The sequence below is a fragment of the Limulus polyphemus genome, unplaced genomic scaffold, assembly GCF_000517525.1.
Source record: "Limulus polyphemus unplaced genomic scaffold, Limulus_polyphemus-2.1.2 Scaffold1396, whole genome shotgun sequence".
Taxonomy (NCBI): Eukaryota; Metazoa; Arthropoda; class Merostomata; order Xiphosura; family Limulidae; genus Limulus; species Limulus polyphemus.
Window position 1 is genome coordinate 119,607 of NW_013667006.1, and position 21,376 is coordinate 140,982.

Genomic DNA, 21,376 nt, shown 5'->3' on the forward strand with positions numbered 1-21,376 from the left:
ATATATATATATATATATATATATATATATTGCCGCATATAAACAAACTGTACACATTTTTCTATTTCTATTCTGTGCAGAAAGTGGAAGATGTTTATAGATATAAAATCTCTTTTGTAGGCGCAGCTAACACACAATATATGTACACTAACAGAAATAATATCTGTATTCAAATTATTCACGACAGTAAATTGTCCTTAAAAATATCATAAACCTCAATGTTTTCACACCCCCGTAAATTCAGTTTCATCGGTAGAATTCCATTCTTAGATTTACACCAGGAAGCTAGAATCGTAAAAGTGATTTTTTTTTCACCTCATGATCATAAGTAATCTTTATGGTCGATATTTCGTGTGAAAATGACAGGAAATTTAAATAGTCTTCCAATAACGCTTAATCAAAATAAAAATCACATTACAGATATCCCAAAGAATCTCGTGGCAATAAAAATAATATATATATATCAAAGGAATAGATTTTATGAAAATAACAATTCAATTTATTAGGGCAAGTAATCCAGGTAACCACGTCAAGAAGATAGCTTATAGAATATTTTACTCTGATAAATTCTCACGTAATGTTCTAAGTCTATTGCTCGTAAATAATGTTGTTTAGCAGGATTCATTAATTCAACGATGAAAACATTTCACATGCAAAGTACTTTAATTGCACATAAAATAACAAAAAAAAATACATCTCAAGAAATTTAACGCTAAGATTAAACTCGTATGAAGTAGGAGAATTAAATATTTACTAAGCATAAAGCCGAACCATAGCAAACGACAGAAGAATAATTAATGAGACATACCGAATTTTGTCAGGTAGTCCTAACTCTTGTACTCGTCGTGACAAACTAATTTACTGGGATTAAGAATCCTTAATTTTTTACTGGGATTAAGAATCCTTAGTTATTTTCTTATTCCCCAGACTTCTCATTCTTTTCTTTGTTTTTATAGCCGCTTATCATGTAGTATCAAAGTGAACAATTTCTACGTACAACTCTTCTAAGATAAATTAAGTTTAAAGACCATTAACAAAAGAGACAGCAGCGCTACATGGTGGCAAAAGTGTTTGATATGGCAACTACTTAAAAATATTAAAAAGACTAAATCGTATGTTCTTTCTTTGTGAAATAACCATTATGCGAATCATAGGATGCGAGATGAAATTGTCTTAAAATTACCCATCTTAGATTTATAAAATATTATTATGAAAAATGAGCAATGTGAAACTTATATGAAAATAATTCAACGCCATCTTTGAAACAAGAAAGTGGAAATAAGTGGCTTAATTTATTTAGTGAGAATAAATTCCAGTTATTATGCTTATATATATATATATAGTTAAAGTTCAGCGTTATTTACTTAAAGCTATCACGAATAAAACACTCAAACGCGATTCTATGCGGCAGCGTCAATATTACTTCAACATCAATAACTGTAAGATTATATTCTTGATATTACATCAATACAAAATCCCGAACAAAAGTACTGGCTTTATTGTTTTTCATATAAAACGCAACCAAAATCAGTCTTCGCTTTGCTTTAAAAAAAGCAAGCATATTCGTCAGACGTATGCTCTATGGCTTTTGATATTTAAATCAGGACAACTTATTAATATGATGTGAAATTATGAAAATTGATCATAACGTAAATAGATACTTAAATCCTAACTTACTTTTAATTAGTCACGTGCCCCCAGTGTCACCGCGGTATGTCTGCAACTTGCGATACTAAAAAAGCGGGTTTCGACACCGTGGTGGGCAAAGCACAGATAACCCATTGTGTAGTTTTGTGCTTAATTACAAACACATTAGTCACCTTTACTTTTCATATTGGTCTTGAATGATTTTGATACTTCAAAGAAGAAGTGTATCCTTAAATTGACCGTAAATGACAGAAATTACTAAATCATCCTGACTGATTTTTATCATTAAAATAGTTAATGATTATATATTTTTTTCACAAGCATAACAGGGACAGAGTGGTTTACTTATTTTTTATTTATAAATTCGTACGAATTCAGTCACATGCATACATTTGTCTTAATCTTATTTAAACTTAAACTAATTTGTTTTCAAAAAATGTAGAAGTTTTAAGAAAAAAAATAATAATATTACTAACCCATAATTATCAGCTCCAAAACTTGTAACTTTTGTTGAATATTCTGAACCTTAAGTTAGGAATATTAATTGCATTTCAATTACTATTCAATAAATTGTGAGTGACGAGAGCTCATGAATGTTTTAAAGCATTAGTTGGAAATAATTTCAACTGATTAGGAGTCTTGTTACAGAGCGTTTGTATCAATGGATAGTTCTAGTTGGTAATAAGACTTAGTGTCTTTTTGCAAGTATTTTATAGTTATCAAATAGTTTACGTTTTCAGCTTAATTGTTATTAAGTTATATGATGATGCTCCTTGGCAGGATGTCATAGTAGGAAAAAAATTCAATATTTTATTTTAGCCAATTATATCCTTTCACAAGCAGAATTTCTCTGTATAATACAAAATGACTAAAAGAAGTATAAAAGTTTTGGCTTCTGTTCGGGACGAGCACACATATTTTTCCTTTGGTTCTGTTTACAATACTACTCATTTCCCCATCTATTTAATTTTACTTACTGTATGTAGCAATTAGTTTTAGCCTAATTAATGAATAACAAAATACTAAATATAAAACTTGAGAAGAAGTTTAAAAATGTCTTATTTTTCAGTATTTTTTTCTGATCTTATCTACACTCTGCATGAATGATTGCATTTAGATATCGACAGACACAAAAATGTACTTTATTACCGACTTAGGATGTCAAGTGACCACAAGTGATTGTGATAAGGAAGTGAAACAGTGTTTTATTTCTGAAAAAAAAGTAAACTCAAAGTATCACTGTATCATAAAATGATAAATGTTATGAAGTGGAGAAAGACTGGATAAAGAATATTTTACCTGAGGTTTCGAATTCAAGTGGTATAAACAGTATTTTATGTGTGAGCAATTTTTCTTCAGCTTGCACTTAAGGCCAATAATGGCATTATGGTACATAGTTTGGGATTGCCTCCGTGAAACCATAGAGAAACCGAAAGCATAGCTATAAGTTTGATATATCATAATGTGCATGATGTAATAAATACTTTTATGCACATTTAGAAACTACCTAGTTTAAGGAGTAAGTGTAAGTTGTTTTTAAATAACTGTACATTAGTATAGTTTAAGTACAGTAAGTCTGAACAATAAACAGTCATTGACTGGTTATGAGTGCAACAAATGTATTGTTTTACCCCTCTTCTGTTTATAGTCTTACTAAACTCCGAATAACTGGCGTTGTCACATAGTGTATTTAGACTACATCCTACATCCTCGGGCCTACATATAAATATTAAAGTTTACCATTTCAAAGAAGATTTTGATCTCATTTTGAGAATCAATAATAAATCAATAAGATTTAGAAATTGTTTAATTTTTCAAAATATACCAGCCCATCATTACGAGATCATACCGATAAACGTATAAAATACACATTTCTCTAGCTTCAGCATAACGTTTGCTAAGAATGCTGTCGAAATTTCGACGTTCTTTGTAATGAGGCCTAAACGAATCACCGAATTTTCGCTGTGCTGCAAAAAATTGTCGCGTGTAAAGTTCTGCTGCGACGTTACGCACGCATGACAACAGCCTTGTCAACCGAGCAACATTGATGCGGGCTGTTGATCGACTTTTCAAGGCAAAATTTAAAGTGTATCAAATTATGTGATAGGCTCTCGGCCAAACACGGTAAATAATTCATGATAGGGGGTGTATAATACTACTTTCTAAAACATGTATATATTGTTATAGCAATACTTCTGGGGTATTTGGGCTGGCCGTGGCTGTTGGTTATCATGTCATACTAGAGATGTCCAAGGTTCGTCATCACTGCTGCAAAACACACTTTCAACCTTCAGCTGTGAGTGCCTTATAAGAGTGATAGTCAGTTCCGTTATTTGTTTAGAAGCCGACAAAGCCATTACATCGGTGGGTATCAGTAACTGTTTACCCCCCTTCCTCTGATCAATAGCTCAAAATTCAACGGTTATTCCTGAACACTGGTGATTACTGACCAGAATAAGGTTCTGTTCAGGTTTCAAGTATCACTGTCAACACTTTCATGTTCAAAGTACACCATGTTTTACTCCACTACGTAACGTGTTAAGAACTGAACTAAATACCTCGAAAAGGTTAAGTGAGTAAGTCTTACTCTAGACTTGACACCAAGCACAAAATGTATATAACCGTTACCTAAATCGCTAAGCCTAAACAGTATACAAGCGCTGTATATAACCCACTAACTACATATTAACTTGCTTGATTTACTAAGTTTGTCTGGACACATCTAGCTAATATAGCCCAACAATGTGTTTGGGAATTTTCTGTACTATTCTCCTATTTATCTTACGCTCAACTACATTATTAAGAAAACAAACATGGCAAAACATGACAGAAATGCAATATACCGGCCACAGTTGTAACACATAATAACACTGAACAATAAAGTATTCATATTACTAACATTAATGCTTTTTATAGCAAGAAACATGCTTCCCAGTGGCTCAGCGGTAGGTCTGAAGCCATGTAACTCTAAAAACTCTAGAAACTCGTTGTGGGCACAACACAGATAGCCTGTTGTGTAGCTTTGTGCTTAACAACAAGCAAACATAATTTTTTTATAAAATGTATTTATAATATCATGCTACTGTATACATATATTCATATCAAATATTGTTCATGCAAGTTAAACAGCTCAAACGTATAAGACTCAAATTTGTATGATAACTTAAAAAAACATATATGTTACAGATTTATAATAATTTTCTCTCATAAAAGCCTTTAAGCCGATAATTTATTCAAATAAACGTATCTATTCACGAGTTCGTATACTCGGGTCCAATAACGGTACTTTCCACTAAATGTGAGTCGAAAAGAAAGCGTTAATGCTCATACTTAAATGATAATAATCAATATTTAAGTATTTCTTTTAGAACTGGTTAAAATATTTTTAAAATATTGTTCATTAAACTAAATGAATGTAAAAATGTACGCAAATAAATGAGGCAAATATGATAGCTGTTCAGATATCTTCCGATTTATGGAAAGAGACAATTTAGTTTCAAGCAATAAATAGAATTATGTTTGAGAAAACAAAGAAAATTGAAATAAGAAACAACGACAACAGCTAACTATCTCGTTATATAGATTTAGCAAATTTCTCCATGTGTCTAAAGGTGGCTTATTTGTTATTGCCTGTAGTGCTTGTTATCTTACCTAATACGTGTATTGATTAAACCTAACATACACGAGAAACATCTACAGCACACGTGGATTGGAAGGTAACTGTAAAGCAGCAGTCATGAAATTGTGCACTACTTTTATATTGTTCACTTTTTTTGTGATCTCTATTCAAGTTGTTGATGTATCTACTAAGAAGTTAGATTTTACTTTAAAAAAACAAAAAATAATTTAGTGTGGAGTGTAATAAATAAATACATAATAACTACAATTAGTTGTCAGCATGAAGATATTTTGCAAAAGCTTTAAACTATAAAGATACGAAACATAATGAATTTTAATGTAATTTCTTTAGCATTTGTGATAACTGAAAATAAAAACTGATTACAAATGAAAATGATTGGGAATTGAAATATTTACTTAATCTATTCTATGTAATCATTTCGAATTTTCAGATATTTCTTGTTCCTTATCTATGCTTTGTGGACATTAATACATAACTGTTTTTTAACTTACTTCGAGTTTCGGATACAAATTATTAATTTTTAACTATGTTACTGTATTAAACGAAGTTGAAATTATATTTACTTGAACATATACTTGATAAGATATATTGCTTAGCGTGGCCAAGAAGAAGTATTAAATGTCAGTTATATTAAAATGGAAATTCTAAGAATAACGAGGATGTTATTAATAACAAGCATAACAGAAAAATGTGCCTACACGTATGCAAACGTCAAATTTTATAATAAATTCCCCTAGGTGAAAACGATGATTTACAGAAAAAACAAAATTAAACAAACATAAAAACTTAAAATCAAGCACTTCGACAGCTTCATATTTATATGCTTCTATCGAATCACTGTGGGCTTTAAGAAGTGGGAAGTAAAGCTCACAAGAAGTGAAATTAAAAAGTAACTTAACAGTAGTGAGGAAAAAGAACAACATTCCCTATATAGTAAAAAGTAGGAAATTTTTTGTCAATGAAAAGGTTGTTTTTATCTAAAGGTTTCAGAACCTTCTTCTAGTGAAAAAATGAAATAATTCTGTGCTTAAAAACAAATAAAATAAAAAAAACAGTCTTACAGTATATAACTTATCGTGAGTTTTGTTCCCTTTCGTCCTTGGTTGATGCATAATTTGTAATTTATCTTATTGCTTCTTAAGAGCATGTGATAAAATGAGTCATTGTTAGATCAGTATAGTTACACAGGGTACTATTTGTAAGTGGAATATTTGAAAAATGTTTATGTAACAAATGTTTAAGAAAATATGTTGTTGTATACAAAGAAAATATATTAATCAATTTCTGTAATCCTGTATTAAAAACCTGGCTGATAAAAGTCATAGTTGACGTGGTATTTTGGTTAAATAAACATTAATAAATCAAATGTGATGGTATTAATGAAGAATATTATATAATTTTGCTTAGTCTATTCGATTAAGTTACATAACAAGTTTGAATTAAAGAAAGGACGATACAATCTTAGGTAATCAAATGGTTTTTAGTGATAGGTAAAATATTAATAATCATTTAGTCTTGTTATATCAAAATTCATAGAGAATAGATGTCAGTCTGGATCATATCAAGTAACTGTTGCGCTAGGTTGCTGTAATGTAGCCTTAAGCTTTTATTTTCCAAAATAAATTTGAATTAATTTCATTTTCTTGTAACCTTCATGTTATGTATTTGAGTGAGACTGAAAATTTGCTTAATTCTAATCCTACATATTTTGAGATACTTTACCTGTTTTAAAACTGTAAGAAGTAAAGCTACAGCAAGATGCCTTTTTGGAATTATTGGACCCCATACAACTGAAATGGTACAAGTTAATTACAGTTATCATTACTTCTGTGAGTCATCTGTGAATACCAAACTATTTATGTTGAAAAATCTAGAAAATAACAATTTTGGGTTGAGAGTAGGATTGCCAGTAAAATGTTACCTATAGAGACGTTAAGAAACATTTGTGAATCATTCAACAGGAAGAAAGGTAGGAGGTATGTTATAAAACCAAAAATGTAATCAAATATTGAAAGGTATTGTCAAAACGCGATCATAAATTGGGCAAAGTGATGAAATAGGATAACCAGCAGTTGAAAAATAACTGCAAAAATTAAAGAAGAAAATTACTGAAGTATGGAAGAGAAATCTTGAATTTTAATATCACAATTTTCAAAGAGAATGCATTCTTTTGAAGGAATAGAACGACTTTAATAATGTATAAGGTGCTGTTTAAGCCACTGTTTTGAGGATCGCAGTTTTTAACATAGCTGTTGATGCTAAGATTTCCACAGTGGAAAAAAACAACATATATGACAAAATTCCCACAATACCACGATATACGTACCATGAATTAGCAATTGTCTGTGAATCTAGATAAAACTACAGACGTACAGAAAGGGATCGTTTAACTTTAAGCAAGGTGTTTCACGTTAACTAACTGAGTTTTTAGCTTCATACCATGTGAAATATCAAAGCCTGCATGGACCACTTCAATTAGCACAACCTTGTTTTCTGTTACTAAAGATACCACATGCTCAGTAATATTCGACTTGTGTGCAACCACGTTTAGGGCGATAGGACTCACGTGAACATAGAAAATAACAATGGATAATCTTATCATTGTATGACACTTAGTTGCACACTCAAGGGGTATTTAAAGTAAGCACTGTTGGAGTCATGAATATTTTTCGATAAGTTATCTTTTTTGATTCCTGGGAGAAAAATAATTTCAATCAAGTTGGTTTTTGTCATTTATGGGAATTATAAAAAGTTAGTTGTATTGAAGCATTTGTATATATGTATATATATATACATATATATATGTATATATACAATATGTCAAAAAATTGATTTTTTTTTCAATAAGTATGAAAGTGACAGTAAAAATAAATAATCCAGTTGAAAGCCAATTTATAAACAAAAAAACACTATATTCTTATAAGTGATCACATAAGAAAAAGTTCCAGTGTAGTTAAACACACGTAATAGACAGACATATCTTGACTGTGGTATTTATTGAACAGATTTCATAGAGAATAAGGGGTAAGTTTTGTAAGCAAGGTTATCTAACTGATAATTCAGTTCAAGTTAATTTTCTCAGGATGTGGTTTTCCCAAGTGTTGATTTATAACATTAGAGTAGCACATTCACCTGCCGGGGCTGAGGTGTATTCGTAATGTTTTTCGAAATATCACTGTAAGTTAGTGTACCCAACTGATGACTCAACGCACACTGACATTTATGGAATTTAGTTTTAGTGTGGTTGGATTTATAACATTAAGATGACACTTATTTCTTCCGTGGGAAGATATCTTCCGTTTCTAGATATCTCATTCAATTATGATGGCATTTCAACAAGTTTGGGAAAACCTGACAGAAAAAGGGATTATGCATTTTTTGCTCAACTATTTGTGTAATCCAGTGGTAGATAAATTGTAAAATTGAAAGTGAAATCGAACTAATACACACACACACACACACACACACACATATAGATATATTTGTATATTTATATATTGTATAAAGCAGCAATTGACTTTACTATTAACTATTTTAGACCTATTCCAGATTGGTTAGTAGTCTTCGATAGTGTGGAATCAAAGCGCTAATATAATATCTGAAATACTTAATATCTCACTTTAAGATGATTTCATGGTCGTCATATTGAAATATAAATGCGTTATAGTATCATTTCAAAAAATTGTATTGACACTTTATTTTCGAAAATCAAAACGTTTCCATATATATATATAGTTTTGATACCACACTATCCAAAACAAGTAAGCATTTTGAGGTATTTCTTAAGCTAATTAACTTAATCTTGTTAATAGTAAGATCAACTGCTACTTTTACACAGAAGTTATTGAAATTTCCCCATTTTTATTATTAGATTTCTAAAATAATTGCAGCAAAACAAAACGTAGCATTTTTTTCTCTGCCACAGTGTCCATTTTTATTGAGATATTTCCATAAATGAATGCGATATCCAAAAAAAGCCCCCCCTCCCCCACAGCTTAAGTGTATGTGTCACCTTAAACATTTCTAGTTAGTTTGTTTTACTGATTTGTATTTTTGAAGGTGTATGTTATTACCTATATAGTGTTTTCGGTTATTTTAGTTCGATGTTTATAGTTCGCTAACTTTTATTTACACATCCTTAATAATCATTAAATTATTTTAAAAGTTAGACTGGGCATGTTTAATCCTTGTATCGTGATATTTTAGTTAAATTCTGTTAAAGATGACGTTTCCGTACATTTTTGAATATACCTTTCTTTTAAAGTTTTGTGACATTAACCAAAACTTTGTCTGCATAGTCAATCACAAATTCCAAATTTACAAATTACAAGTTTCCGAAAAATATTCCCATACTACTACTCTAATGTAACCGTTAAATATAGCCATGTCTACTTTTCTGTCCTTTAAATGTAATTAGAGTGTAATGCAGAATAATGGTTATAGTCTAAAAAGTTTCGTGTAGATAAGCCTATTGTTTCTATTTATCTAGCAGGAAGCCATTGTACTCACAAGCAATCAAGAGTTCGTTCGCCTAGGAGTGATAATATTGGAAGTAACAGTTCATATAAGTAGATTAGTGAGAATGACTGTGGCTTTAGTAGCAATTTTACATTCAATTCTTGCTTTTTGTTTATAAAACACATTGTGAATAACTCAGTTTTTTTTTCTATATTATAAACACATTTTTGCTATCTCAAGGGATAATCGTCTTCTTAAAAGGAAGAACACAAATATACAAAACTTCCTCGTACAATTCAAAATAAATACCATGTACATAGTAGCTATATTTCAAACAAATATTGATTTTCGTTATTTCATCATTAGAGTCGTCAACTTCAGAAAATATAAAAATTCCTATTGCTCCTTTTTTGTTTAAAAGGTATCATGCGATTATTAAACCAACATACCAAATTTTATCAAATCTTTATTTGTTAAATCACTCTAGACATGCACGTTACTTACAATTCCAAACTACTAATTCTCTGTGTGGGTGATGCAAAACTATGTTTTCCTATTTTACTTAAAGTAAGCAAATTAGAAGTTTTACCGAACCATAAAATAAAATTACTTGTAGCAAGAATTAAGTTTATAAAACTGACCTGCAAATATTGCAACTTATTTTATTTACAACACTTAAATTGTAAATCATGAAAATCTCTTTAGTTTTCAAATGTAAGCCCAATCTTGTTCTTTTCTGCTCTAAAGTACATACAAAATTTACTTCTTTTCATTGGTTTGCTAAACGCTTTAAAAAAAAACGGTCGTCGATATAGTTCTTCAATTCAAAATGCACTACATCCTGATAATTTTTTGTTATTTATATCATTATATAAATTTATAGAAAATTGCAAATAAAATATAAACTTTCAAATGATGTTTTAAATAGAACTGACTAATTTGATTTTTAATCTATTATAAAATATGCTTGCTGATTTATATCTTTTCTAATACATTAATAAAGATTTTGCCCCCCAGTGGCACAGCGGTATGTCTGCGGACTTACAACGCTAAAAACCGGGTTTCGATACCCGTGGTGGGCAGAGCACAGATAACCCATTGTATAGCTTTGTGCTTAACCAGAAACAAAAAAAAAATATAAAGATTTTGGATCCTTTAAAATTTGATTATTAACTCGTATATTATGTGGTAAGTAATTTTTTATTCGTTATAGTAAATAATGTTCATTAAGTTACGGAGAGCTCCTGATATATCATTCTAAAAATATTTGTTGTCTGCTTTTCTAAGTTCTTAAGCTTCAAATGTTAGTTTTATCATCTGACGTATTGCATTACATATTAAGACTTTCTTAAAATTTCTTCCAATTTGCTTAAAGTTTTCTTTATCCATTTGTCTCAGAATTTAAAAAAATTCTCAAGTGAATCACTTTAAGCTGTTCTTTCTTATAACTCCAAATTATATTTATTTTTAACTTTTGTCCTACTCTGTTTACCAACATTTTCTCACATCTTTCCACACATGCAGTATTTTGAATAATTATGGAAGTGGCCAGGGAAAGAAAAAGTATAAAATGCAAACACTATAGGAATATGACCTACTTATCGTGTGAAAAATGAATTACACCAGAATACAGTCACGTGCTATTAGTTTACACTGTGATTGGTTGTCATCCGATAAATCAGAAAGTGCCACACCAGTGTAAAGCCAATAAAAGTACAAGAAATCATTGCCCATGAGTAGAAGTAGTGTAAATCCAGTCATGGCTTCTAGGACTAAAATTACATATGAGAAGCGTGTAGAATTCAAAGTTTTGTCTGGGAAAGGAGGATACTCCATGCAAAAAATTGTGGTAAGATTCCATGTTTCAGTAGGAGCCACATGGAAGATTCTGAAGAGGGGTACATGAAAATTGTACTCTTATTAATAGAAATGATCGAAGTATAAAACTGAAATCCTACAAAAGTGGTGTTATGTATCTCAGGGTATTTTATTTATGAGATATACGACGGTTGAGTACAGATCCCGATGACGATCTTTCTGTAAATAAAAGTGTGCATTTTACCTCGAGAACAGTATGATACAGATTAATTTAATACGAAGACGTCTCGATGGGCGTATAGCTCGACAACCTCTGCTAGGATAAGCTATCCACACCAAAAAATTGAAATGGGCATGGGTCCACAAATAGTGGAATGAGCAGAGCTGAAAACACGTATTCCTTATAGATGACTCCAAATTCAAAATTTTCGGTGACAGTCAACGACAGTTTATTCGACGGCGGAGATGAGAATGGTATCATAATCAAGAAAGAGGAAGAAAATTATATGTTTTCATTTTTTTTTTTTTAAAGAAAACTACTCGCTTTTATATAATAAGTTCTCTGGGTTTTCAAAATAGTCGGAATGTCAAAAATTAAACTAGATTCAGTCTCTTAAAACAACGCATTATTCATTTTGAAAATTTTCTTTAAACAGTTGAAAAAACAGAAAATAAAATCGACCTGTTTTAATATAATAAGTAAGAAGCTGCCTTCTCTCTGGTTATTAGTTCAAAATTATAGACGGCGGCCTTTTAGCTACAATCTAACTAAGTGTTAACCGGTACCAATTTTCAAGTGATAAACTAAAAAAAAAAAAATAGCAACTAGTCAACATCGCCTACCGCCAACTCTCGGGCTACTCTTGTCAGACTGAATAGAGAGATTTAATCGTGACTCTTATAATACACCAGTAGCCTTCAATTAAGAGCACGAGTTTTGTTGTTCTTCTTTCGGCAGCAACAGGACGCGAACCCGGAATCTTACCTTCATAGTCCAATATGTTAATTACTGGCCCGCATTAGGTCTAAGAAACAATAATTGTCATTATAAAAAGTGTAAGAGAAAGCTTGTTTGATTATAATTTCTACAATCCTAATGACTCACTGTAATCAAAGTTACTTGGATTATTTTCGTACAACCGAGTGTGTGTGTGTGTGTGACACGTGCCCAATCCTGATTGTATAGAATTAAGTTCTATGGTTTAACTTCTCATTTTCACGATTATAATGAACGACACCAATAAACCAGCGGGAATGCAATATTTATTGTGAGATAAGCCACTGCACTGAGTTGGTAGGTACACAGACTCTTACCTCGTTAGTTTTTATTCGTGAAAGTTTTCCCTAGTTACTACCGGTCTGGCATACGGGGTCATTGAACACATGAAATAATTCTTGGACAGTGTACTATTTACAGTTTCTGAAACAATAATTCAGGCAGTACCACATTTTTTTACTTTGGGTAATTGTTTATATTGATTTGAAAGTTACAAACAAAAAGTTATTCGTATATATATATCGCTAGCAATAGATTCACGATGGGGAAACCGACGTTTAATAATGAAGATGAAGACGGTTGATAAAACATAAAACATTTTATTTACAAGGTTAGAACGTTGCTGTTGTATAATATATATATATAAACATTGTTTCATCCGTCCAGTTACCGCTTTTCTTAATAACTAAACTAATGATTATGTTATTATATTATAATTTTAGTAATAATCATCTTCGTAACACAATTTTCAGATTTCGCTGAAGATGGAATAAGTTATTCCGAAACGTTCGAACCTTGTAAATAAAGTGTTTTATGTTTTATCAACCGTCTTAATCTTCATTATATATATGCAATAGGACAACTTGTAAATAAAATTCAAATACTTTTTCTACTGTAATAATTATTTGAAATAAAAAAATTGCCTGATATACTCAAAGAATGATCCAGAGATCTAAATATTCATTGAACATTATATTTCAATATTTGTTTAAATTTTTAGTATTTAGTGGGACCTCCCTTTGCTTTAATAACAACTTGCAGTTTTTTCTCTTGCTACCCACCAACTTCTTGCAAATGTCAGTTTCAATGTCTCATGCATATTTTTCCATAATTCAATCTTAAATTTAACAGCTCTTTCCTTTATCCTAGAATCTAGTTCATCCCATAAATGTTTAATAGGATTGAGACCTGGTGATTGAGGAGGCCAGTCTGCCATCCAGTAGTTCACTTTCTTTTCCACCATCCGATAATGATGAACATAGATTCTGACTTCATGGAGTATTTTTTTTAGCAAAAGCTAATCCTTTCTTTTTATTGAATGCGCTGACAAAAGACTTACTTCTACAAATCCGATCATTGAATCCCTTTTCTCTTATTCTATTTCTTCGTGTTTGTACTAAGACTTTAACACCATAGTTTTCCACGAGTTCCTGCATAATATCTGAAGCCCTCTCTTGTTTGTTTCTTTTAACCTTTGTAACAATGGTTTTGTCACTCTGTGAAGATTTTTTCGTCTCTTTGTCTTTCAAATTAGTTTTGTTTTGTTTGTACTTCTGTAGTATAGAGTTCACTGTTTGGTGTTGTATTTTTTAAATTTTCTTCCTTCTTTTGGCCCCCAGTGGCACAGCGGTATGTCTGCAGACTTACAACGCTAGAAACCAGGTTTCGATACCCGTGGTGGGCAGAGCACAGATAGCCCATTGTGTAGCTTTGTGCTTAACTTCAAACAAACAAACCTCCTTCTTTTTTTATGTTTGTTTGTTTTTGAATTTCGCGCAAAGCTACACGAGGGCTATCTGCGCTAGCCGTCCCTAATTTAGCAGTGTAAGAGTAGAGGGAAGGCAACTAGTCATCACCACCCACCGCCAACTCTTGGGCTACTCTTTCACCAACGAATAGTGGGATTGACCGTCACATTATAACGCCCCCACGGCTGAAAGGGCGAGCATGTTTGGTGGGACGGGGATTCGAACCCGCGACCCTCAGATTGCGAGTCGAGCGTCTTATCCACCTGGCCATGCCGGGCCCTTTTTTTACGTAATCTTCACTGGGTACAGCTACTATTAGTATACAGACAGCATCAGAATTTCTACCCTTTTCATTATTTATAGGTAAAATAACAAATTATTCTAAAAGCAAGGCTCTTATGCTAACCTGTGTGCTTTTAATTTACATAATCTTACTTAACATCTGGTAAAAATATTTCTATTAAATCCATTCTGGATTGTACCTCGGCCTAATGAATTATTTTGAGATTGCTTGAATAATTGTTTGAGCACATTTGGCAAAAAATCTCTATTTTAACATTTATAACAGAAGAATAAACAATCTGAATTTTATTTACAAGTTGCGTCAATATATATATATGTTCATTAGAAACATGTAAATTCAATATAAAAAAGTAAAAAATACATATAAATCTGGCACCGCCTAAATAATTGTTGTAGACACCGTATGTGTGACTCGTCGATTCTAGAAATTTCGAATTATACATAAAGTGTTATCGCATAATGTTTTTATTCGTATAAATATATTATTCTATCCTTTTCGATATGAAACGGTGTGGATTACGAGGTGCATCAATTTTGTTTATACAACAAACCTGTAACATAAAGTTTTAACTCTAACATGTATTTTGTTTTTTATCTTTAGCAATACGTAGATATGCTTTCAAACTTAGTTAAAACAAAGCGAAATGCTGTTCTGTGTACTTGCCTTTAGTTCCATAACAACATCTTGCGCCCAACTCAAAAGAAAGGCACGATAAAATAATAAAACGTCATCAAAAATGGAAATAAAAAAATTGACAGGCGATATTGGAATAAGGCAGACTAAATGTTTCTCTCACAAATACTCAATAATAACAATAATAAAATAATCGACACATGAAAGGTATTCAAAGTCATCATTAACGGTTCAACTTTTCTTGTATCAGAACTAGCTTTTAGTTATATAAGCCTTTAAGAAGATTTATAGACGTCTATCAGTGATATATTGAACGGACATTTATTAGCATTAGTATACATGTGAATGGTTATATATTTATTTTAGAAAATCATCGCTTTTTTTTTTTCATCTGTTGGGAAAACCTACAAAAAAAAACAACAATCCAACCATCCAAACAATGCCTTTTTCTACTTTGAATTGTATTCAAACGTCTTTCAGGCAACTCAAATAATCCTTCCAAATGATTTTATTTTACACAACCACTTTGAAGTGGCATAATAACGCTTACGAATGTCATTGAGCCCCTGAGGAAAGCAAGAGGTAATAAATTTCTCCAACATAGGTCTCTCAGTTACCAAATTCAATTTGTATGTTGTTTTTGTACCAGGAGGAAAGGGGGATATTTCATTTCCTTTTTATTTATTTGGAAATAAACTTTATCGTCAATATTCTTGCTCTCAACCACCAAGCAGACATGCTCGAGAATACGTTAGATTGAGGTATAAAGCGTTAGTTTTACATACAGATGTTAAACGAAATCAATGCCTTTAATATATTTATATTCACAGTAAAATCTAAATAAAAGCTAGTGAATAAAAACATGAACGATATTATCAAATCGAAGACGACTCTTACAAAATCAGTTATGTAAGTGAAAACCATCTGTATTATAAAGACTTTTTGTAACTTCTTAACATAATTCGTTTCATGAACCAATGTTTTAGAGATTATTATAAAAAAAAGAGAGACAAGAAAATCAGAACAGAAACAAAACAAAAAGAATAATACCAGTTGTTAAGTTATTATGGAACAATAATTTTGAAGATTTTTAGAAACGATAGTTTTATAACAAGAAAATGTCAAAGACTCAAGGCCGTATTTGTATACGAAGAATAGGGATAATAAAATGTAGATAATTATTCTGGAGTCGAGCAAACAGCTATGACACAGCTAATCAACATGGTGCTTTTGGGCATTCATCAACTAAAACGGAGCGTGGTGATCCATCAATGTCCACTTAGAATGATGTAAAACTGCATATTATGTACACTTTAATTAAATAGGTTATATTCCAAAAGTATGAACTTTCACGTTATTCTGATTATGTAGCATACGAATGTAGTGACTGCAGTGGTACTTAGTGCAACATTCTTGGTTTTGTAATCTGTACATAGCCGTCCCTAATTTTGAACTGATATATTATAGAGAAAGCAGCTGTAACGACCACAGATAATTCTCAGGCTACTAGTTTGGATTTGAGCGTCACTCTTATAGCGCACCCATGGATCTAAAGTGCGGAGCACATTTCTTTCTTTCTTTTTTTTGAGGGAACACGACGCAAACCACTTGATCACTCTTAGTAAATACACCATAAATAAAGGTAAAAAGTATAACTTTCATACTATCAAAATGTAATCTTTATTAATTAAAGTCGGTTATTGTTTCTGTAATGATAATTAACAAAAGAAGTACTTATGATAACTAATATATCTATACTTTCTTCATAAGCTTCTTCTTTGTAGTTTCATTCAAGAGAGAAGCAAACTTACACAAAAACTTCGGATGCGTGGTATTAGATAAATTTCAAACACCATTAAGAGTGAGCTTTAATATAAAAAGGAAGATACAGCGATTAGCTAACTGTGAATTCCTATTGCTAAATTCGTAAGGAAACAAGCACACACACAATTTACAAGTTTCAATCCCTCGTTAGCTCTTTTAATAAGCCAGTTTCAATTGTGCCACCTATGATCTTATGACATCTTTGTCTATGCCATTGCAAACAAGTGTTATCAAATAATACTAAAAAAATACACGTGCTTTCAAATAATACAGTGTTCGTCAGTAAAAATTATATTTTTTATTCATGCCACGAAAACTTGTTCCTGAAACTTTGAGAACACCTGACAGTTCATAAACAAAGACTATGAATTTTCATTAGAGATGAATCAAAGTGAACTCTTATAAAATCAATTCATTAATTATATGTAGATTAACGTATTTCTGCCGTAGACGCTGATGCTAAAAGTGATACGACTGAAACTGTATTCAGCCACTGAAAAAAAGGTCCTTTTATATCTTTGATTGTTTGTTTTGCATTTCGCGCAAAACTACACGAAGGTTATCTGCGCTAGCCGTCTATAATTTAGCAGTGTAAGACTAGAAGGAAGGCAGCTAGTCATCACCACCTACCGACAACTCTTAAGCTACTCTTTTACTAACGAATGGTGGGATTGGCCGTCACATTATAACGCCATCACGGCTGAAAGGGTGAGCATGTTTGGTAGGACGGGGATTCGAACCCGCGACCCTCAAATTGCGAGTCAATCGCCCTAACCACCTGGCCATACCGGGCCTCTATATTTGATTTACCCTGTCTAGTGCTATTGATGAGAGTGGGAATCCACCTAAATCCCTAAAATCCCTACTTGGATGATATGTAACGGAAGAGATAATACTTAATTTTTCTTTCATAAAATTGTATTGTGCTAGAAATGTTATATTTAAAGAAGTACTGTTACGATAAAGATACTAATTTGGCCGCAAATGTTTTGCGGGTCTCTGCTAGTTATTATTACTAACTGACGTACCTATTCAACGCACAAGGAAGACATAAGTGTCCCCAAAAGGTGACAGAGATGGTTCAGGTCCAAACTTTAATCCCTAAGTCACTTTCTGGGAGATTCTAAGGGAACATGCCTTGTTTGGTGATAAATATTTTAGCGGTTGGTCAGTTATAACACAAAATTCATGAGCTTTCAAGTCTTTAGTTGAATATAATTTATCTATGATACTAAAAAAGATACAGATATTGTAATTACCTGAAAGTTAAAGAAACTTATATAACAATAAATATATATATATATATATATATATAACATTACAACACGCAAAAGAAGAAAAACTGAAAATATCACTGTTGAATACAAAAATTTCTAAATTCGATTCACCAAAGAGGCAGATAACGTAACGTGAAAAGTTAGTATTCAAAAAACGTCTGTCACGTGTATAAACTTTTAGTTGTTTTTAAACGTTTTCAAGTGTAATATACATCCAATACAATTTCTATTTGTTTAAAAGTAAAGCATTATCGGACTCCTAGAAGTGCGTTAAAATGGAAGTTATATCGTGTTTAAATAAGTTTATAAAGTTTAAGTTTGAGTTGTCTTCACTAACAAGATTCGTGGCGACAACTTAAACTCGACGAATAAAAAAACTGCAATATACAAAAAAGAAATATGGTAAATAGGTTTATGTTTCCAGTTGCTGAGCCATAAGCATGAAGGTTTATAACAGGGTTTCGATACCGTGATGGGCATAGGACAGACAGCCCATTGTGCAGCTTTGCGCTGAACAAGAAGAAACAAACAAGTTAATTTTCTACACAATTGGAATATTAATTTGAAAATACAACATTAAAATTGAACAGATTCATGTCACGGTGTATTTCAAACATTTATCTTTGAAATTATGAAATATAGTTGTTTCATGTGTATACATAATAGTGTAATCTTGAAGTTTTTCAGTTTCGTATCTTAGCTCAAAATTGTGCGTGATCAGAAAGTTGTCCTTGCCGAGTCACCGATACAACGTGTGGTGATCAGAAAGTGTCCTTGCCGAGTCACCGATACAACGTGTGGTGATCAGAAAGTTGTCCTTGCCGAGTCACCGATACAACGTGTGGTGATCAGAAAGTTGTCCTTGCCGAGTCACCGATACAACGTGCATGTGATAATATTGCACATTAAATTTCACAGCGTTTTTGGATATTTTTTATCCCAACCATGGCATTGGATTTATAAATCCCAGCCGCTAGGTGACCCTGTTTGGTCGAGTGTTGTCGCCTTACTTCTCTTCAACGTCGTCATCAACCTCGGTTTTCTCTTCAACGTCGTCATCAACCTTGGTCTTCACTTTAACGTCGTCATCAACCTTGGTCTTCTTTTTAACGTCATCATCAACCTTGGTCTTCTCTCTCTGCCTTCTGGACTTCCAGACATTTCTCAAATCTTCATACCAGCCAAATTAGAAGATACGACGCGACTCTGAAATCTTTTATCCCCACGAACTTAACAAAATTTATTTTTTCGCAAGCGGGGCGAAGGGGATATCAATATCCCTGAACACCCCAGTTTAGGAACGTTTCTTTCTTTCCTTTAAAGACTAAATCCCTACCACGAATTTTTGTTTTTGTGACAATATTAAGTAGTTCTTGACCACCCTTTGATTCTTATTGGAATATCTTGGAGGACTGAACTAGTATTGCTAGGTTAGGAAGGTATTGTATAGTCTAATGTTGGACGTTTATGGATGGCAAATCATTTAAGCATTTTAGTGTATTAATTCTGGAGTAATTTAGTTACTACTAACAGTCTGCCTGCGGCAGAAAGCTGCAAAGGTCAGTGATTAAGTCGCTATAATTGCTGTATGAAACAAGAAGTAACAATAAAAGGGGGATGTAAACATACTTTACTAACCATCTTGTACAACAGAATATTAAAAATTTATCAAAGTTTTAAAAATGGTTTGACGTTTGGTCGTAGAATAACATTATAAGTTTATTTATCGATAGTATTAAGTACAGTAAAGTTTAGTCCTAACTAAACTAAAGTAAAGAAAAGTACACAGGTTACAGTGTTAATTTATCTCTTTATTGAACTTAGGCCTAACATAAGTTAAAGTTTTATAAAGTCGGCCTATATACAAGTAGATTTACACATTTCGTTGTCTACGATTACAATTCGTTTGAGGACCAACTTACCAGGAAGAATACAACGAGTATCTTGATTGCTTGAAAGAAATGTGAACATTCTAAGTTAGCTGATGCGTGTAGGTGGCGTTCGATATCTACCATGCAAAGCTGTGGAAATAAGAATGCATAATTCTGAAGGGAAAAAACCTTCATTGTCAACATATCACAACTACGATGATAAAATACATAAAGTTGGCTTACATTACCTTATAGATATTTTAATATTTAAACTTGTTTTCCACGGTATGCATTAGATAACTAAATAGTCCAAACCCATTTTATCTATATTAGAAAAAATATATATATACTATAAGTTATTCTGTTAGCGTAATACGTTTAAAATTAGGATGAAAGTTTGGTTATTTCTGCTTGTTTTTGTTAAATCTTTGTGACCGGTGAAGATTATATTAAGTATTCATATCCCTGTCAGGGCTCTAGGTGGTTATATTAAATATTCATGCCCCTGACAGGGCTCTAGGTGATTATATTAAATATTCATGCCCCTGACAGGGCTCTAGGTGATTATATTAAGTATTCATACCCGTGTCAGGGCTCTAGGTGATTATATTAAGTATTCATACCCGTGTCAGGGCTCTAGGTGATTATATTAAGTATTCATACCCGTGTCAGGGCTCTAGGTGATTATATTAAATATTCATGTCCCTGTCAGGGCTCTAGGTGATTATATTAAGTATTCATACCCGTGTCAGGGCTCTAGGTGATTATATTAAATATTCATGCCCCTGTCAGGGCTCTAAGTGATTATATTAAATATTCATGGCCCTGTCAGGGCTCTAGGTGATTATATTAAGTATTCATGCCCCTGTCAGGGCTCTAGGTGATTATAATAAGTATTCATACCCCTGTCAGGGCTCTAGGTGATTATAATAAGTATTCATACCCCTGTCAAGGCTCTAAGTGATTATATTAAGTATTCATATCCCTGTCAGGGCTCTAAGTGATTATATTAAGTATTCATACCCGTGTCAGGGCTCTAGGTGATTATAATAAGTATTCATACCCCTGTCAGGGCTCTAGGTGATTATAATAAGTATTCATACCCCTGTCAGGGCTCTAGGTGATTATAATAAGTATTCATACCCCTGTCAAGGCTCTA

The 21,376-nt window shown here is 32.1% G+C and overlaps 1 protein-coding gene across 1 annotated transcript in view; it reads right to left on the minus strand.

The window, feature by feature from the left end:
• The window catches only part of LOC111086755, a 54,577-nt gene that overhangs the window by 13,479 nt on the left and 19,722 nt on the right, over positions 1-21,376 (minus strand). The gene's annotated exons all lie outside the window — the stretch shown is intronic.